Below are 18,365 nucleotides of genomic sequence, written 5' to 3'. Positions count from 1 at the left end.
GTTGCTAAGTAGAGGAATAAAAAAGGTTTTCCCCTGCTGCCAGAATCCTCTTTAATGAGCGAATGGATAAAGGCTTTCTATGATTTAAAAAAACTTAACTCGGCACATGCTTCTCCCTCTGTCTCTCAGTGCAAAGCCCTCTCATGTACAAAGTCTCATTCACTAGGCTGTTGGAAAATACAGCATCATTCACGACACATACAGTGTATTGATGACAGATAACAAGCAGAGAGCAACTTAGCTATACTCTCACATGCTGTGAAATGAATGCCACACAGAGATACTGTGACAATTCTTAGACAACTGGTGGTCTAGACTCCACTATTATGTGGACATTAACTCATTCAAAAGTATCCCATGGTATCAAAAACACAGGAGCCAATCTAATCGAGCCCGTTATAAGCTATTCAATGGACTCAGCAATCCTCCTCCCCTCTAGAAAGAGGACTTTGTCCATGTCATTGAGACACACAGAGCATGGCCTGGCTGCCCTCAGAGAGGGAACCGTGTTTGCCAGCAGTCAGCACCCTGGGCTGGCCTAGCTGTCTAAGGATGCCTGCCCAGTCTGCAGAGGCTCAGTGGCTGGCTGATACTAACTGGTCAGTGGTCAGACAGACTGACATTCCCCTGTGGGGCCAGACAGCTGAGGACAGCTCTCCCTCAGTCTCATTCAGGAAGAGTAGCTGCTGCTTTTGCAACAACTAATGGGGATCGTAATAAAATACCAAATACCATTCACAAAGCCTGCAGCCTGCCAGGCTCCTAGTAAATGACATGGCCACCATCACTGATGTAATGAAACAAACTGGCCTTGATGCATTCCCTCTCTGGGACTGATTAACTGACACACTGTCAGTGTCTGTCTGTGGAGACTGTAGAGGAATGCCACAGATGGACGAACCCATACACACACACACACACACACACACACACACACACACTCATATTGTCATATCACGCGGCTGCAAAAACACTCTTCCGATTACAGATATACTGTATTTTAATGGGATATATGGGATATTCAAGCCATTTTTTATGACAGTGGATGACAAGCCTGGGAAATAAAACAGCCTGTGCATGTTTTATGCATGCTATGCTCCCAGACATTTAGAATCACCTAAGCTGTGTTTTGGTAAACAGTTCCGTGAAGGGAGAGTCTTGTTTTTTCCCTCTTGGCGTGCCTCGACAGGATAAGCTGATCCATCGAAGGAGTGACACACACACCTCAGTAACCTGACCTGGAATATCTGCAAACCCTGGAGACAAATCTCACAATAGGTCATGATCTGACACAATCAATAACACAATGTCACAATCACACATACACATTTCCAGCTGAATCCAACATAATGACAGACGTCTGCTGTGATGCATAGGGCTTGGTTAGTTACAGGACATAGTTAAACATAATAATAATAATATGCCATTTAGCAGACGCTTTTATCCAAAGCGACTTACAGTCATGCGTGCATACATTTTTGTGTATGCGTGGTCCCGGGGATCGAACCCACTACCTTTGCGTTACAAGCGCCGTGCTCTACCAGCTGAGCTACAGAGGACCACAACACCAGGATGTAAACACAAATCATCAACAGTTTCATGAAACATCCGAACATGATAACCATTCCACTGTGAGAATTACAGTTGGCTGAAACACATGGCACTGCTTTTGTTTGGGTCCCAGTCATGCTGTGGAACAGGCTGTGTCCTTTCACTGTCATCAGCAGGGTACATTGGTCAGTTAGCTGCTGCCTCATTAGCACGCTGAAGTGAGCTGAAGTTATCTTAGGTAGCCATAACACTGTTCCCTGTGAGAAACATACTTACCCTGCCTGCATCCCAATTCTCTGGGAAGTGTACACGTGTGCACGCCTCTGAACATATTTACAGTAAAAAGCATTTGATTTGTGTAAACATAGGCTAAAGAGAGTTTCCATCACATTTCTTCACATCAGTCATTTCCTTTTTAATTGGAAGTGGGCAAGTGCACAAGAAGGGTAAAGAATCGGGCCCCTGTTTGTATGCGGGATACTAACAACCTTCAAAGGAATGTATAGATCATCCAATCACACAATCCCTCAGCTGATTGGAGATAGTCAGCAAGAGACTGTCTTGATTGATCCCTCTGTTCCTCCCCATGTTGCCCGACGGTATTCCAGGGCACGTTCTCAGAGCATGCGCAGAACAGCTCGCAGGCATATTCACGGTAATGACCACCATCATTCCTGTCCCCAAGAACTCTAAGGCTTCATGGCACAATGACTACTGCCCTGTAGCACACACTTCTGTAATCATTAAGTGCTTTGAGAGGCTGGTTATGGCACACATCAACTCCACCATACCAGCCACCCTAGACCCACTCCAATTTGCATACCGCCCCAACAGATCCATAGATGACGCAATCTCAATTGCTGTCCACACTGCCCTCACCCACCTAGATAAGAGGAATACCTATGTGAGAATGCTGTTCATTGACTACAGCTCAGCGTTCAATACCATTGTCCCCTCCAAGCTCGTCACCAAGCTTAGGACTCTGGGTCTGAACACCTCCCTCTGCAACTGGACCCTGGACTTCCTGACGGGCTGACCCCAGGTGGTGAGGGTAGGCAACATCACCTCTGCCACACTGACCCTCAACACAGGGGCCCCACAGGGGTGTGTGCCTAGTCCCTCTCCTGTACTCCCTGTTCAGCCACAACTGCGTGGCCACGCACAACTCCAACACCATTATCAAGTTCACTGACGACACACAGTGGTACAGTGAGGGAAAAAAGTATTTGATCCCCTGCTAATTTTGTACGTTTGCCCACTGACAAAGACATGATCAGTCTATAATTTTAATGGTAGGTTTATTTGAACAGTGAGAGACAGAATAACAAACAAAAAAATCCTGAAAAACGCATGTCAAAAATGTTATGAATTGATTTGCATTTTAATGAGGGAAATAAGTATTTGACCCCTCTGCAAAACATGACTTAGTACTTGGTGGCAAAACCGTTATTGGCAATCACAGAGGTCAGACGTTTCTTGTAGTTGGCCACCAGGTTTGCACACATCTCAGGGGGGATTTTGTCCCACTCCTCTTTGCAGATCTTCTCAAGTCATTAAGGTTGAGGCTGACGTTTGGCAACTCGAACCTTCAGCTACCTCCACAGATTTTCTATGGGATTAAGGTCTGGAGACTGGCTAGGCCACTCCAGGACCTTAATGTGCTTCTTCTTGAGCCACTCCTTTGTTGCCTTGGCCGTGTGTTTTGGGTCATTGTCATGCTGGAATACCCACGACCCATTTTCAATGCCCTGGCTGAGGGAAGGACGTTCTCACCCAAGATTTGACAGTACATGGCCCTGTCCATCGTCCCTTTGATGCAGTGAAGTTCTCCTGTCCCCTTAGCAGAAAAACACCCCCAAAGCATAATGTTTCCACCTCCATGTTTGACGGTGGGGATGGTGTTCTTGGGGTCATAGGCAGCATTCCTCCTCCTCCAAACACGGCGAGTTGAGTTGATGCCAAAGAGCTCGATTTTGGTCTCATCTGACCTCAACACTTTCACCCAGTTCTCCTCTGAATCATTCAGATGTTCATTGGCAAACTTTAGACGGGCCTGTATATGTGCTTTCTTGAGCAGGGGGACCTTGCGGACGCTGCAGGATTTCAGTCCTTCACGGCGTAGTGTGTTACCAATTGTTTTCTTGGTGACTATAGTCCCAGCTGCCTTGAGATCATTGACAAGATCCTACCGTGTAGTTCTGGGCTGATTCCTCACCATTCTCATGATCATTGCAACTCCACGAGGTGAGATCTTGCATGGAGCCACAGGCCGAGGGAGATTGACAGTTATTTTGTGTTTCTTCCATTTGCGAATAATCGCACCAACTGTTGTCACCTTCTCACCAAGCTGCTTGGCGATGGTCTTGTAGCCCATTCCAGCCTTGAGTAGGTCTACAATCTTGTCCCATACATCCTTGGAGAGCTCTTTGGTCTTGGCCATGGTGGAGAGTTTGGAATCTGATTGATTGATTGCTTCTGTGGACAGGTGTCTTTTATACAGGTAACAAGCTGAGATTAGGAGCACTCCCTTTAAGAGTGTGCTCCTAATCTCAGCTCGTTACCTGTATAAAAGACACCTGGGAGCCAGAAATCTTTCTGATTTAGAGGGGGTCAAATACTTATTTCCCTCATTAAAATGCAAATCAATTTATAACATTTTATAGACTGATAATTTCTTTGTCAGTGGGCAAACATACAAAATCAGCAGGGGATCAAATACTTTTTTCCCTCACTGTATGCCTAATCACCGGCGACGATGAGTCAGCCTACAGGGAGCTGGCAGTGTGGTGCCAGAACAACAACCTCTCCCTCAACGTCAGCAAGACCAAGGAGCTGATCGTGGACTACAGGAAACTGGGGGGGTGAGCCCACACCAATCCACATCGATGGAGCCACAGTGGAGCAGGTCGAGAGCTTCAAGTTCCTCTGTGTCCAAATCACTAAAGACTTAAAATGGTCTAAACACATGCGCACAGTCGTGAAGAAGGTGCAACAGCGCCTCTTCCCCCTCAGGAGGTTGAAAAGTTTGGCATGGGCCCCCAAATCTTCCAAATGTTCTACAGCTGTATCATTGAGAGCATTTTGACTGGCTGCATCACTGCCTGGTATGGCAACTGCACCGCCCTCGAACACATGGCACTACATAGGGTTATGCGGACAGCCCAGTACATCACTGGGGCCGAGCTCTCTGCCATCCAGGACATCTATATCAGGTGGTGTGGTAGGAAGGCCCGGAAAATCGTTAAAGACTCCAACCACCCAAGCCATAGACTATTCTTTCTGCTTCTGCACGGCAAGCGGTACCAGTGCATCAAGTCTGACACCAACAGGCTCTTGAATAGCTTCTATCCCCAAGCCATAAGACTGATAAATAGCTAACAATAGCTACATGGACTATCTGAGTTAACCTTGTATCCTCATTGACCTTTTTATTTTTATTTTTGTCTCTATGCACACATACAGGGCCCTACACACTCACACAGTCACTCCATCATCTTCTCACTCACCCATAACATGCACATACATTTATACTGACTCTACACACACACACTCACTCACATACAGTTGGGGAAAAAAGTATTTAGTCAGCCACCAATTGTGCAAGTTCTCCCACTTAAAAAGATGAGAGAGGCCTGTAATTTTCATCATAGGTACACGTCAACTATGACAGACAAAATGAGAAAAAATAATCCAGAAAATCACATTGTAGGATTTTTTATGAATTTATTTGCAAATTATGGTGGAAAATAAGTATTTGGTCAATAACAAAAGTTTCTCAATACTTTGTTATATACCCTTTGTTGGCAATGACACAGGTCAAACGTTTTCTTTAAGTCTTCACAAGGTTTTCACACACTGTTGCTGGTATTTTGGCCCATTCCTCCATGCAGATCTCCTCTAGAGCAGTGATGTTTTGGGGCTGTCGCTAGGCAACACAGACTTTCAACTCCCTCCAAAGATTTTCTATGGGGTTGAGATCTGGAGACTGGCTAGGCCACTCCAGGACCTTGAAATGCTTCTTATGAAGCCACTCCTTCGTTGCCCGGGCGGGGTGTTTGGGATCATTGTCATGCTGAAAGACCCAGCCACGTTTCATCTTCAATGCCCTTGCTGATGGAAGGAGGTTTTCACTCAAAATCTCACGATACATGGCCCCATTCATTCTTTCATTTTTTTTTTTTTTCATCATTCATCCTGGTCCCTTTGCAGAAAGACAGCCCCAAAGCATGATGTTTCCACCCCCATGCTTCACAGTAGGTATGGTGTTCTTTGGATGCAACTCAGCATTATTTGTCCTCCAAACACGACGAGTTGAGTTTTTACCAAAAAGTTCTATTTTGGTTTCATCTGACCATATGACATTCTCCCAATCCTCTTCTGGATCATCCAAATGCACTCTAGCAAACTTCAGACGGGCCTGGACATGTACTGGCTTAAGCAGGGGGACACGTCTGGCACTGCAGGATTTGAGTCCCTGGCGGCGTAGTGTGTTACTGATGGTAGGCTTTGTTACTTTGGTCCCAGCTCTCTGCAGGTCATTCACTAGGTCCCCCCGTGTGGTTCTGGGATTTTTGCTCACCGTTCTTGTGATCATTTTGACCCCACGGGGTGAAATCTTGCGTGGAGCCCCAGATCGAGGGAGATTATCAGTGGTCTTGTATGTCTTCCATTTCCTAATAATTGCTCCCACAGTTGATTTCTTCAAACTAAGCTGCTTACCTATTGCAGATTCAGTCTTCCCAGCCTGGTGCAGGTCTACAATTTTGTTTCTGGTGTCCTTTGACAGCTCTTTGGTCTTGGCCATAGTGGAGTTTGGAGTGTGACTGTTTGAGGTTGTGGACAGGTGTCTTTTATACTGATAACAAGTTCAAACAGGTGCCATTAATACAGGTAACGAGTGGAGGACAGAGGAGCCTCTTAAAGAAGAAGCTACAGGTCTGTGAGAGCCAGAAATCTTGCTTGTTTGTAGGTGACCAAATACTTATTTTCCACCATAATTTGCAAATAAATTCATTAAAAATCCTACAATGTGATTTTCTGGAGAAAGGAAATCTCAATTTGTCTGTCATAGTTGACGTGTACCTATGATGAAAATTACAGGCCTCTCTCATCTTTTTAAGTGGGAGAACTTGCACAATTGGTGGCTGACTAAATACTTTTTTTCCCCACTGTACAAGCTGCTGCTACTCTGTTTATCTTATATCCTGATGCCTGTTCACCTTACTCCTATACATATATCTTCCATCACTCCAGTATCCCTGCACACTGTAAATATGGTATCGGAACTGACCCTGTATATAGTATGCTTACTTACTTAATGTGTTCTTCATATTTATTTTATATTTTTTCTAGTTTTACATTGTTATTGCATTATTGCTTTGTTGGGTTTTGAGTTTGAGTTTGCAAGAAATACATTTCACTGTACTTATGCATTAAAACATGAAACTTGTTGTTATTGTTCAGAAGTTCCCTTATATACTTACTGTAAGTTACTCAAGGTACAGACTGAGGGTGAAATCAGTGTCATGGAGTCATACAAAGTGCAAACAAAGTGCAAACACATGATGTATGGTAGCACCAACAACAAAATCAGAATCCTGGTTCACTTTGGACAGATCAGACAGAGCTTCTTTCCTACTTGAGGTAGTTAAAAATTAAATTCAAAGAGGTCAGAGTTTCTTTGGAACATTTTGATACGCATGACCAACATAAGACAGTTCCTCTGATTGAGTCAGAGACCAGACAGTAGCCATCAATTCTCCTCCCATCTGTTGAAAAGATCAGAGCTACCTGACATCCTCCTCACCAATCCAGGATATGAACACTTATAACTACATCAAGTTTTATGTTGGAAAGATACCCAGACCTGGATGTCTCAGACCTCAGTCAGCAGAATATGATCTTATTTGAGGAGGACCTGTGCTTTGTGGTAGAGGTTCAGCCCACCCATCTGCTTTACCTCTGGCCAAAGGAGTTATACAGGAAGTACCAATATGACAGAAAACATTTCCTATAAATCATCTTATGAAGAGAACAGTGAGGCCGAGACACAGGTATAGATAGCACAGCATGTCCACATTGAATGATAGAGGGCTATCGTCAATTTGGGGGATCTTACACAAGATCAGGAGTCCTTTCAAACATAAATCACCTGCAGCCCATATAGGCCTAATTTCACATGGTAAAAAAGACTAAAACTTTGCTCAAAAGTGATGTTGCATGGGAAATCAATTCTTATTATGAACATTACAAAAACAATCCCATTGGTTTGCTTTATTTGGAAACCCCATCAATATTTAGAGTACAATAACTCTGTGAGAAACAGCCCCACTCACAATGACATTGACAGGCAAGCAAATACTGTAGTTGTTGTCTGTGAAAACAGCAACCATGGAGCGAGGAGCAGTAGGACTGATAGACAGGGAATTGGTTTATTTAAACAGATAGCTACAGGTAACTATAAACATCAAAGCACATTTTTGGTCTTCTTTGCATGTCTGTAGCAACACTGTAGCAATCATTCATACCGATCAAGTATCATTGCAACATGACAAGGCACATTGCTTCAACTTTTGGTACCCTCCCAGCCATTTGGTACCCTCCCAGCCTTTTGGTACCCTCCCAGCCTTTTGGTACCCTCCCAGCCTTTTGGTACCCTCCCAGCCATTTGGTACCCTCCCAGCCATTTGGTACCCTCCCAGCCATTTGGTACCCTCCCAGCCATTTGGTACCCTCCCAGCCATTTGGTACCCTCCCAGCCATTTGGTACCCTCCCAGCCATTTGGTACCCTCCCAGCCATTTGGTACCCTCCCAGCCATTTGGTACCCTCCCAGCCTTTTGGTACCCTCCCAGCCATTTGGTACCCTCCCAGCCTTTTGGTACCCTCCCAGCCATTTGGTACCCTCCCAGCCATTTGGTACCCTCCCAGCCTTTTGGTACCCTCCCAGCCATTTGGTACCCTCCCAGCCTTTTGGTACCCTCCCAGCCATTTGGTACCCTCCCAGCCATTTGGTACCCTCCCAGCCTTTTGGTACCCTCCCAGCCTTTTGGTACCCTCCCAGCCATTTGGTACCCTCCCAGCCTTTTGGTACCCTCCCAGCCTTTTGGTACCCTCCCAGCCATTTGGTACCCTCCCAGCCTTTTGGTACCCTCCCAGCCATTTGGTACCCTCCCAGCCATTTGGTACCCTCCCAGCCATTTGGTACCCTCCCAGCCATTTGGTACCCTCCCAGCCATTTGGTACCCTCCCAGCCATTTGGTACCCTCCCAGCCATTTGGTACCCTCCCAGCCTTTTGGTACCCTCCCAGCCTTTTGGTACCCTCCCAGCCATTTGGTACCCTCCCAGCCTTTTGGTACCCTCCCAGCCATTTGGTACCCTCCCAGCCATTTGGTACCCTCCCAGCCTTTTGGTACCCTCCCAGCCTTTTGGTACCCTCCCAGCCTTTTGGTACCCTCCCAGCCTTTTGGTACCCTCCCAGCCATTTGGTACCCTCCCAGCCTTTTGGTACCCTCCCAGCCATTTGGTACCCTCCCAGCCTTTTGGTACCCTCCCAGCCTTTTGGTACCCTCCCAGCCTTTTGGTACCCTCCCAGCCTTTTGGTACCCTCCCAGCCATTTGGTACCCTCCCAGCCTTTTGGTACCCTCCCAGCCATTTGGTACCCTCCCAGCCATTTGGTACCCTCCCAGCCTTTTGGTACCCTCCCAGCCATTTGGTACCCTCCCAGCCATTTGGTACCCTCCCAGCCTTTTGGTACCCTCCCAGCCTTTTGGTACCCTCCCAGCCATTTGGTACCCTCCCAGCCTTTTGGTACCCTCCCAGCCATTTGGTACCCTCCCAGCCATTTGGTACCCTCCCAGCCTTTTGGTACCCTCCCAGCCTTTTGGTACCCTCCCAGCCTTTTGGTACCCTCCCAGCCTTTTGGTACCCTCCCAGCCATTTGGTACCCTCCCAGCCTTTTGGTACCCTCCCAGCCTTTTGGTACCCTCCCAGCCTTTTGGTACCCTCCCAGCCTTTTGGTACCCTCCCAGCCTTTTGGTACCCTCCCAGCCATTTGGTACCCTCCCAGCCTTTTGGAACCCTCCCAGCCTTTTGGTACCCTCCCAGCCTTTTGGTACCCTCCCAGCCTTTTGGTACCCTCCCAGCCTTTTGGAACAACAGTGTCTGTGAGATGTCCTACTTGGAATGTTGGTGACAAACAACAAAGGTTCTTCAATGTGATTCACAGTGGAATGCCACCTGGGCTCTATGTTAGCATGTCACAATCAGATATTCATCTATTTAGGCCTAGCCTTGTGGGAAACCATTCTGGCTCACAGTTTGATAGTTTCACTCTTGCCCCAAGGACAATTCCATGGTGACAGATTTATGAGACTCAGATTTTTCTCTTTAAAATGTATACCAAACAAAACAAAGTTTGGTAACAGAATAAAACTGAGGGAGATTTTACCATAATTCTGTTACCAAACTTTGCATCTGCACAGTTTTTCCAGTAAAAGTTTTTTATTTGTTTACTGTGTAAATTGTTCAAAGTAGTCATTGTGCATAGAGTTGTATGGTTTGTTAAACTTTGAATGTTTTTTGTTTGTTTTTTGTTTGACATACATATTTGATGTATTTTTTTAAATGAAAAATCTGAGTCTCAGTGTAATTCCGTTACCGTGGAACTGCCCCCGAACTAAGCTTGTTCAGTTTAGTTACCTCATAGTTTGGGATCAGAGTAGGAACCGGCTTAGTTTGTATGTGAGGCTAACATTGTTTCTGAGTACGGTGATGTAGTGTGTACCTCTAAGATGAATGCCTGTTTAATGACTCAAAGCTTAGCACTGTAACACACTTGCCAACAATGGAAGATTATTTAAAACATTTCCAAGCTGCCTGCTCCTCACACCCACTCTTAGACACAGAGCATAAGACAGCGAAGAAAGGGAGAGATGAAGCACTTATGCAATAGGGAAACTTCCCAGATACACTGTTCAGTGTAAAGTACTATAAAACAGTCTGTAGTGCCTATATCTCTGGGGTGTATGTTTGTGTATGAAGTGTGGGTGCTGACAACCCCGTCTGGAAGGTTAGGGGAGCAGAGGGGGAGCTGGGTTCACTGAGGCAGTCCTCTGGTCTGGGGGGTTTAGGTTAGGGGGAGCTGACTGACAGGCTGCGCCTCTGCCTGAGAATGAATAACACCAGATCACACCATTGTCCAGCCCCACTGAAGCACACAGGGAGAGAATGGGAAGTTCAAACAGCTACACTGGGCCATTGTTGAGCCTCACCGGACCGACAGGGCTGGGCTCAATGGGTGGGGCAATGCAGGCAGGGCAGGGCTATAGTGGCCTCTGGGACAGTCCCATCCATTTCATACTAGTCCTACAAAGCAAACTAAATGGTGGCTGATGCAACCACCGCACACGCTGCTGCTCCTCCTATCTGCCTGATTTTACTGTGGGTGGTGCAAGGGGTGTGTTGCTACCAACCTTGTGGCATTACGCAACGTCTGTCTCCACCACATGCAAATATGCCAGTCTTGAACAGACACACAAACACAGAGTGAAACACACACACTAAAGTCCAGCAGAAAGCATATAGGACACTGGTAAATCATTCTCCACAGCAGTTCACAGGCAAAGGCGGAAGCTGAGCGAGCACTGAAGGAAAAACAACTTGCTTGGTTTCACTGAGTGAGATAGCTCATCTATCCTCATCTCACCATAGCAACAAAACTATTCCAACAACAGTATATCATAACTTCAAAATGAGTAAAAATAGTGCCAACCAGAACTGTGCCAAATAGTATAGGTAGCTCCACCACACAGGTAGCTCCTCTACACATTTAGTGGAAGAGCTTCAATGTTGCTCTTTTGCAAGGCTTTCCCAATTGCCATAGAGTTAGATCAAGACTGGCAAGTTTTATGAACAACTAGCCTAGTTAGAGTTGAATGCTCTACCTCCTTTCTCTACAACCGTCTACCCCTTCTGTACTTCTCCTCTACGACTGCATCTTTAGATGTCACAGTGGTAGACCAGAGGTCAGTCATTCATTCTCATTCATTACTAATATTATATTCATATGTTTGAATGACTAAATGGTATTCATTAGTCCATTACTCAGTCCCACTTGATTTGAAGTGCATCTTATGAAGGCTTCATAAAGCCTTCATTAAGGCTTCATAAGCACTACATAGATGCTTCACAAATCATCTATAACCGTATATCATGCTCTATAAAGATTCATAATGTGGCATTACTGTATGACATAACCATCAATTTATTTGTTCACATTTATTTATCTTTTATAGAGAATGAAATACAGTTACAGATTATTTGTGAGTCATTTATGCAGTGCTTATGAAGCCTATATGAATGCTTTATGAAGCCTTTATAAGATGTACTTCAAATAAAGCGGGACAAATGACTCTTTACCAATACGTCATGGTGTCGTTGTGCATGACTAAGTCTGGGACTGGGGCTGCTGTGAGCAGAGCTTTAGATTAATTTGAGGGGGGTGGGAACATCACAGAGGAACACTAACATCCCTCTCAGGACTCCTCCTCACTCGGTATCGGTTCCTCGAGTGGAAATAAGTCCTGGTATCATGTCTTGGCACAGCTGTGACATTTCCTCACGTTGAGATAGCTCCTACAGTATGTACTGTATGGTACTGTATCAGTATGACCTCACTGGTTTTAATTTAAGACTTCTCCTCCCACACTCCATGTAAGCGATTCTGGATCTCTCACTAATTGAGCTAAACAACAAATCCGCTGTGGCTGTCTGCTGTATAACGAGACACACACACACCAGACAGGCACACAGGTACGCACACATACACACACGAGAGAGAGATAAGGGGTTCCCAGACAGGGGAATGCAGAGAGGTCAGAAGTACTGTAGGAACCTGTGATTCAGGGCTGGTGAACCAGGGGGAATGTCAGCCTGGGGGTGCAGCGCAGGCAGCCAGACAACAACCCATCTGAATTGAATGGTCTGCTGCTGCTGCTGGGAAGTAACTTGGGCTTCTGCCCAGTGCCTGGCGTGTTAGATATCGGGGGCGTTACTAATTAAAAAGGCTGAGACTCCAGCGTTGTACACAGACACACACATTATTACAGGACTGTAATAATCTCAGTGATTGTGAGACTGACTCAGGCATGTGATTTGTGTCAAAAATTCAAAAAGCCCATCATATTTCAGAATGAGAACAGGTTAGCACTTTGCTCCTGGGGATGTTATCATTAGCATGACTTGGGCTTGATCAGAGGCCCCCAGGCAGCATGCAGACTATTATGTCTATGATAGAACATTCAAGCCTATGCATGTCTAACATCATGGACGTAATTGCAGTGCAGGGAGGTAACCAAGACATTACCCATCTTCCGCATCATTACACACAGCAATTAGGGATAGATGCGTGCAGAGTGCAGACGGTTCAGCAAACATTGATGTTATCATTCTTTGAAATGCCTCACCTGATGCCAGGAGGAGAGGGGCAAAACTGGTACATGTATATGAGTTGTACTGTCCTCTAGGCCCTTTTCTAATTGATTAAAAACAACTAATTGGAGCTTAACTGGTTTAATGACTTGGATAAGTCTGATTGCTGGAGGATCTAATAGAATTAAATGACTAATCTGAGAATGGGGATGTCTTACATCCTCAGCCAGCTAAGTCTAGCTATAGGTCTCAGACCTCTAGTATTAGTATAATGACTATGAGTTCCTGTAGCAGAAGTGAGTTCCTGTAGCAGACTGAAGTAGCCTACCAGACATAACAAAACAATTCAGAAAAGTACCAGGTGACTGAAGCCAGTAAAAAAAACCTGTCTCAGACTCCACCCATGAGTTCCAGGTGTGGTCCGCCAATCTAAAAATACCAAACATCTGAAATGATGTATGTCCACAACATGAAACCTCTTCATGAATCGGTATCACTGCTATTCTGACCCCCAGGGAAGAGTAGAATTTGAAAATCAGTTTCCCATCAAAAATATATCATAAAGAGAAACTTGTTTGCTTGTTGATAGTCAAACTTAATCACTTTCTCCCTTGAGAGTCTTGGCAGACATAGTAGCATAGTTTCTAACTGAGGTTCAAGGGAGATTACATTGAATGGCAAAGCCTACTGTTGGCACAGTAGAGTCATATGCTGTGAATGCAGTCAAGCAACACTGATGTAGCCTAAACACATATCCATCTCGAATTGTTTCCATCATTCATACCATAATTAGCCTACACAGTATGCCTATTTAGGCTATACTACGTTCATACAATTACAACAGATCAAAGCATATTCAGAAAGCAGGTCGAATCTCGATGTAACTTGAACACTATGGCGGTTTGCGTTGCATGCACACCAGTTCTAGGGGTAGAACACCGGTTCCTTCGCCACATAGCCCATAAATAAATACCAAAAGACATACGAAACTCGCAAACGCAACCACGTAAAGACATTCTTCACATACCAAGGTGATCAAATCACCTTTACTATGCAACATTTTGCCCACAAAAAGTGCTATCTTATTTACATGTTATCCCTTCGTCCCACCCATATAGCCTATCCTCAGTCATCGGGTCTCATCTGTGTCGCTGTGTCGCCATAAATCATTTCAAATAATTTATCTTGATTATATTCCACTGTAGATAATATACACCACTGTCATCATGTTAGTTATCTAATATCGTTTTAGCTCACCTCGTAAACAAATCCATAATCGAAGCAGTTCGATCAGTGCTTGACGCTTGTGTATTCCCCTTTAACACAATAGTCATTGGGCTGTTATAGGTGACATCATCCCTTTTGCGCACATGCAAACATTATCTATTATATTGACAAGATAGTTGAGTGACCGGTCTAACAATGGAAATACATGTCTTCAAAGATGGAAGGCAGGCAGGAGGAGGCGAGATCAGGTCGGACCATTCTAGCCAATGAGAGTGCAAATTCAGCACAACTCCAATATATAAACTCTCCGATATAATATTTTTTCTTCCAAAAGTGCCGAAATTCTACGTGCATCCACTTATATCAGTGCATTCGCAACAACCTACCATTAGCCTACGAAACGTATTTTCGATCAAATAAGCTTCATGTAGCAAATTAGAAAATACATTTTATGTTTACCAAATTCGACACCCTCTCACTGACCTCCATACAAAAATTCCTAAATTCGAGGTCATATTTTCGTGGACAGAATTTGGGGGAGTAAACCCTCTCGCTTTGCCTCTTCCTCTCTGCCTCATGTTAGAGCGAACGTACCAACGATAACAAAGCACATGTTTTCATGGGAAATGTAGTTCCAGAGGAATGGCGCTCCAACGGAGAACTATGATCAGTTTATAGTGCCTTACATTTTTACATTTTAGTCATTTAGCAGACGCTCTTATCCAGAGCGACTTACAGTTAGTGCCTTCAGAAAGTTTTCACACCCCTTGACTTTTTCCAAATAAAATTGTGTTACAACCTGAATTTAAAATGGATTACATTGAGATTGTGTGTTACTGGCCTACACCCAATACCCCATAATGTCAAAGTGGAATTATGCTTTTTATTATTTTTTACAAGTTAATTTAAAATGAAGAGCTGAAACAATAAGTATTCAATTCCTTTGTTTTTGCAAGCCTAAATAAGTTCAGGAGTAAAAATGTGCTTAACAACTCACATAAGTTGCATGGACTAATAGTGTTAAACATGATTTTTGAATGACTACCTCATCTCTGTAACCCACACATACAATTATCTGTAAGATCCCTCGGTCAAGCAGTTAATTTCAAATACAGATTCAACCACTAAGAGCAGGGAGGTTTTCAAATGCTTTGCAAACAAAAAATTGATTTATTTTTAAAGCAGACATTCAATATCCATTTGAGCATGGTGAAGATATGAATTACACTTTGGATGGCGTATCAATACACCCAGTCACTACAAAGGTACAGGCATCCTTCTTAACTCAGTTGCCGGAGAGGAAGGAAACCGCTCAGGGATTTCACCATGATGCCAATGGTGACTTTAAAACAGTTACAGAGTTGAATGTCTGTGATAGGAGAAAACTGAGGATGTATCAACAACATTGTAGTTACTCCACAATACTAACCTAAATGACAGAGTGAAAATATGGAAGCCTGCACAGAATACAAATATTCCTAAACATGCATCCTGTTTGCAATAAGGCACTAAAGTAAAACAGCAAAAAACATGGCAAAGAACTGAACTTTATGTCCTGAATACAAAGCATTATGTTACATGTAATACATTTGCAAAAATGTCTTTCGCTTTGTCATTATGGGGTACCGTGTGTAGATGAGTGAGAAAATACATATTTTTAATCCATTTTGAATTCAGGCTGTAACAAGAAAATGTGGAATAAGTCAAGGGGTATAAATACTTTCTGAAGGCGCTGTATGTGTAAATTGCTTATTGAGAGCCTTTAAAGACTACAAGACAATGTGGCAAATCAACATGACACCACATCTTCATCTGACAGGCATCTTTCTGGAATAAAATAAAATATAACATAATAGAATAAATACATCACAGTAGATGTAGCTAGTGGCTACAGTTTTAACCAGTAAGTAATAAAAAAGTGATGTGAAAAGTCTTTGAAACCTTCCTACGCATGATGAACTATGTCAAAGCTGACTTTAAAAGTTGTATCCTTTTGCAGAGCTGACTAGGAGCTGATGGTGGAGGGGTAACATGGGATTTATTTATCCAAAAACAGGGCACAGACAGAATTACAGGGGATTATAGGAATAATGGTGGAATGAGAGCTGTATGGTGGAATTACAGCCATGACAGCAGCTGGTGATGCATGCGGTGCAGAGCAGACCATGGCTCCAGGATTATGGTCCACTTTGGAATACAGAGATTTACTACTGATTTTAGCCCTAAAAGTTGATGTTGTTCCTTTTATGTACAGTCGTGGTCAAAAGTTGAGAATGACACAAGTATTGGTCTTCACAAAGTTTGCTGCTTCAGTGTTTTTAGATATTTCTGTCAGATGTTACTATGGTATACTGAAGTATAATTACAAGCTTTCCATAAGTGTCAAAGGCTTATATTGAGAATTACATTAAGTTTATGCAAAGAGTCAACATTTGCAGTGTTGACCCTTCTTTTTCAAGACCTCTGCAATCTGCCCTGGCATGCTGTCAATTAAATTCTGGGCCACATCCTGACTGATGGCAGCCCATTCTTGCATAATCAATGCTTGAAGTTTGTCAGAATTTGTGGGTTTTTGTTTGTCCACCCGCCTCTTGAGGATCGACCACAAGTTCTCAATGGGATTAAGGTCTGGGGAGTTTCCCGGCCATGGACCCAAAATGTCGATGTTTTGTTCCCCGAGCCACTTAGTTATCACTTTTGCCTTATGGCAAGGTGCTCCATCATGCTGGAAAAGGCATTGTTCGTCACCAAACTGTTCTTGGATGGTTGGGAGAAGTTGCTCTCGGAGGATGTGTTGGTACCGTTCTTTATTCATGGCTGTGTTCTTAGTAGGGGTGTAACGATCCATCTACTACATCGATGTATCGATTTATATTCCTATGATCCAACTACATCGATCTGTGCTCGGCGAGTTGGCCTTTTGGACAACATATATCAATCTAACATCGTTTTAAAATGTAATAAATCGATTGCACGTCAGACTTTATATGGATGTTTTTTCTTAGCACTTTTAATGATAAAGGCTTTAAACATTACTCGATTCAGTCTGCCTATCCGTGACGTCATCGCCCCACGCCAGCAGCAGCGCAAAGGCGCAAAGACAACAAAACATAGCATGGCGGACGACAGAGGAGAAGCCGACGAGCGAGAAATTATCAAGCCACCATTGCGGTCCTTACAAGAAACAGGAATCTAGGAAACTTCACCTGCACTGTCCAGTATCCAGGTATTTATTTCAGTCACACTGGTTGAATTTTTGGCTAAAAGGTTACTGAATCGATTTCAAGTCACTGAATCGTTTCGGATCGTATCGTTCTAAATGAACCAATATCGTCCTTGAATCGTATCGACAACCACGAATCGTGATACAAATCGAATCGTTGTTAAAACGAATCGTTACACCCCTAGTTCTTAGGCACTCACACCTGCCTGCTGCCATTCCTGAGCAAGCTCTGCACTGGTAGTGCCCCGATACCGCAGCTGAATCAACTTTAGGAGATGGTCCTGGCGCTTGTTGGACTTTCTTGGGCGCCCTGAAGCCTTCTTCACAACAATTGAACCTCTCCTTGAAGTTCTTGATGATCTGATAAATGGTTGATTTAGGTGCAATCTTTCTAGCAGCAATATCCTTGCCTGTGAAGCCCTTTTTGTGCAAAGCAATGATGACAGCACGTGTTTCCTTGCAGGTAAGCATGGTTAAGAACAATGATTTCAAGCACCACCCTCCTTTTAAAGCTTCCAGTCTGTTATTCTAACTCAATCAGCATGACAGAGTGATCTCCAGCCTTGTCCTCGTCAACACTCTCACCTGTGTTAACGAGAGAATCACTGACATGATGTCAGCTGGTCCTTTTGTGGCAGGACTGAACATTTTTTGGGGGATTAAGTTCATTTTCATGGCAAAGAGGGACTTTGCAATTAATTGCAATTCATCTGAACACTCTTCATAACATTCTGGAGTATATGCAAATTGCCATCATAAAAACTGAGGCAGCAGACTTTGTGAAAATTAATATTTGTGTCATTCTCAAAACTTGGTGTGACTACTACATTTAGCTCCTCACTCCTCCGATCTGGTTCATATATCCAAGGTTTATTTATTTTGGTTCAACAGCATACTTAAAACACCTCGTCCTTATCGTTTACCCACCCTTGC

The 18,365-nt window shown here is 44.0% G+C and overlaps 1 protein-coding gene across 2 annotated transcripts in view; it reads right to left on the bottom strand.

Annotated features, from left to right (window-relative positions):
• The window catches only part of LOC311123549 (disheveled-associated activator of morphogenesis 1-like), a 49,681-nt gene extending 35,355 nt beyond the window's left edge, over positions 1-14,326 (bottom strand). The window contains exon 1 of one of the 2 annotated variants that reach the window (XM_084197794.1): positions 14,240-14,326. The gene's annotated coding sequence lies outside the window, so the exon portion shown is untranslated. The remainder of the gene's footprint in view (positions 1-14,239) is intronic. The other variant, XM_084197793.1, reaches the window with a different exon arrangement.
• Between the last annotated feature and the right edge of the window lie 4,039 nt (positions 14,327-18,365).

The sequence above is a fragment of the Coregonus lavaretus genome, assembly GCF_964263955.1.
Source record: "Coregonus lavaretus genome assembly, contig: HAP1_SCAFFOLD_2906, whole genome shotgun sequence".
Lineage (NCBI taxonomy): Eukaryota > Metazoa > Chordata > Actinopteri > Salmoniformes > Salmonidae > Coregonus > Coregonus lavaretus.
Note: the sequence above shows the minus strand (reverse complement) of the source record. Positions and strands in the feature narration are given on the sequence as shown.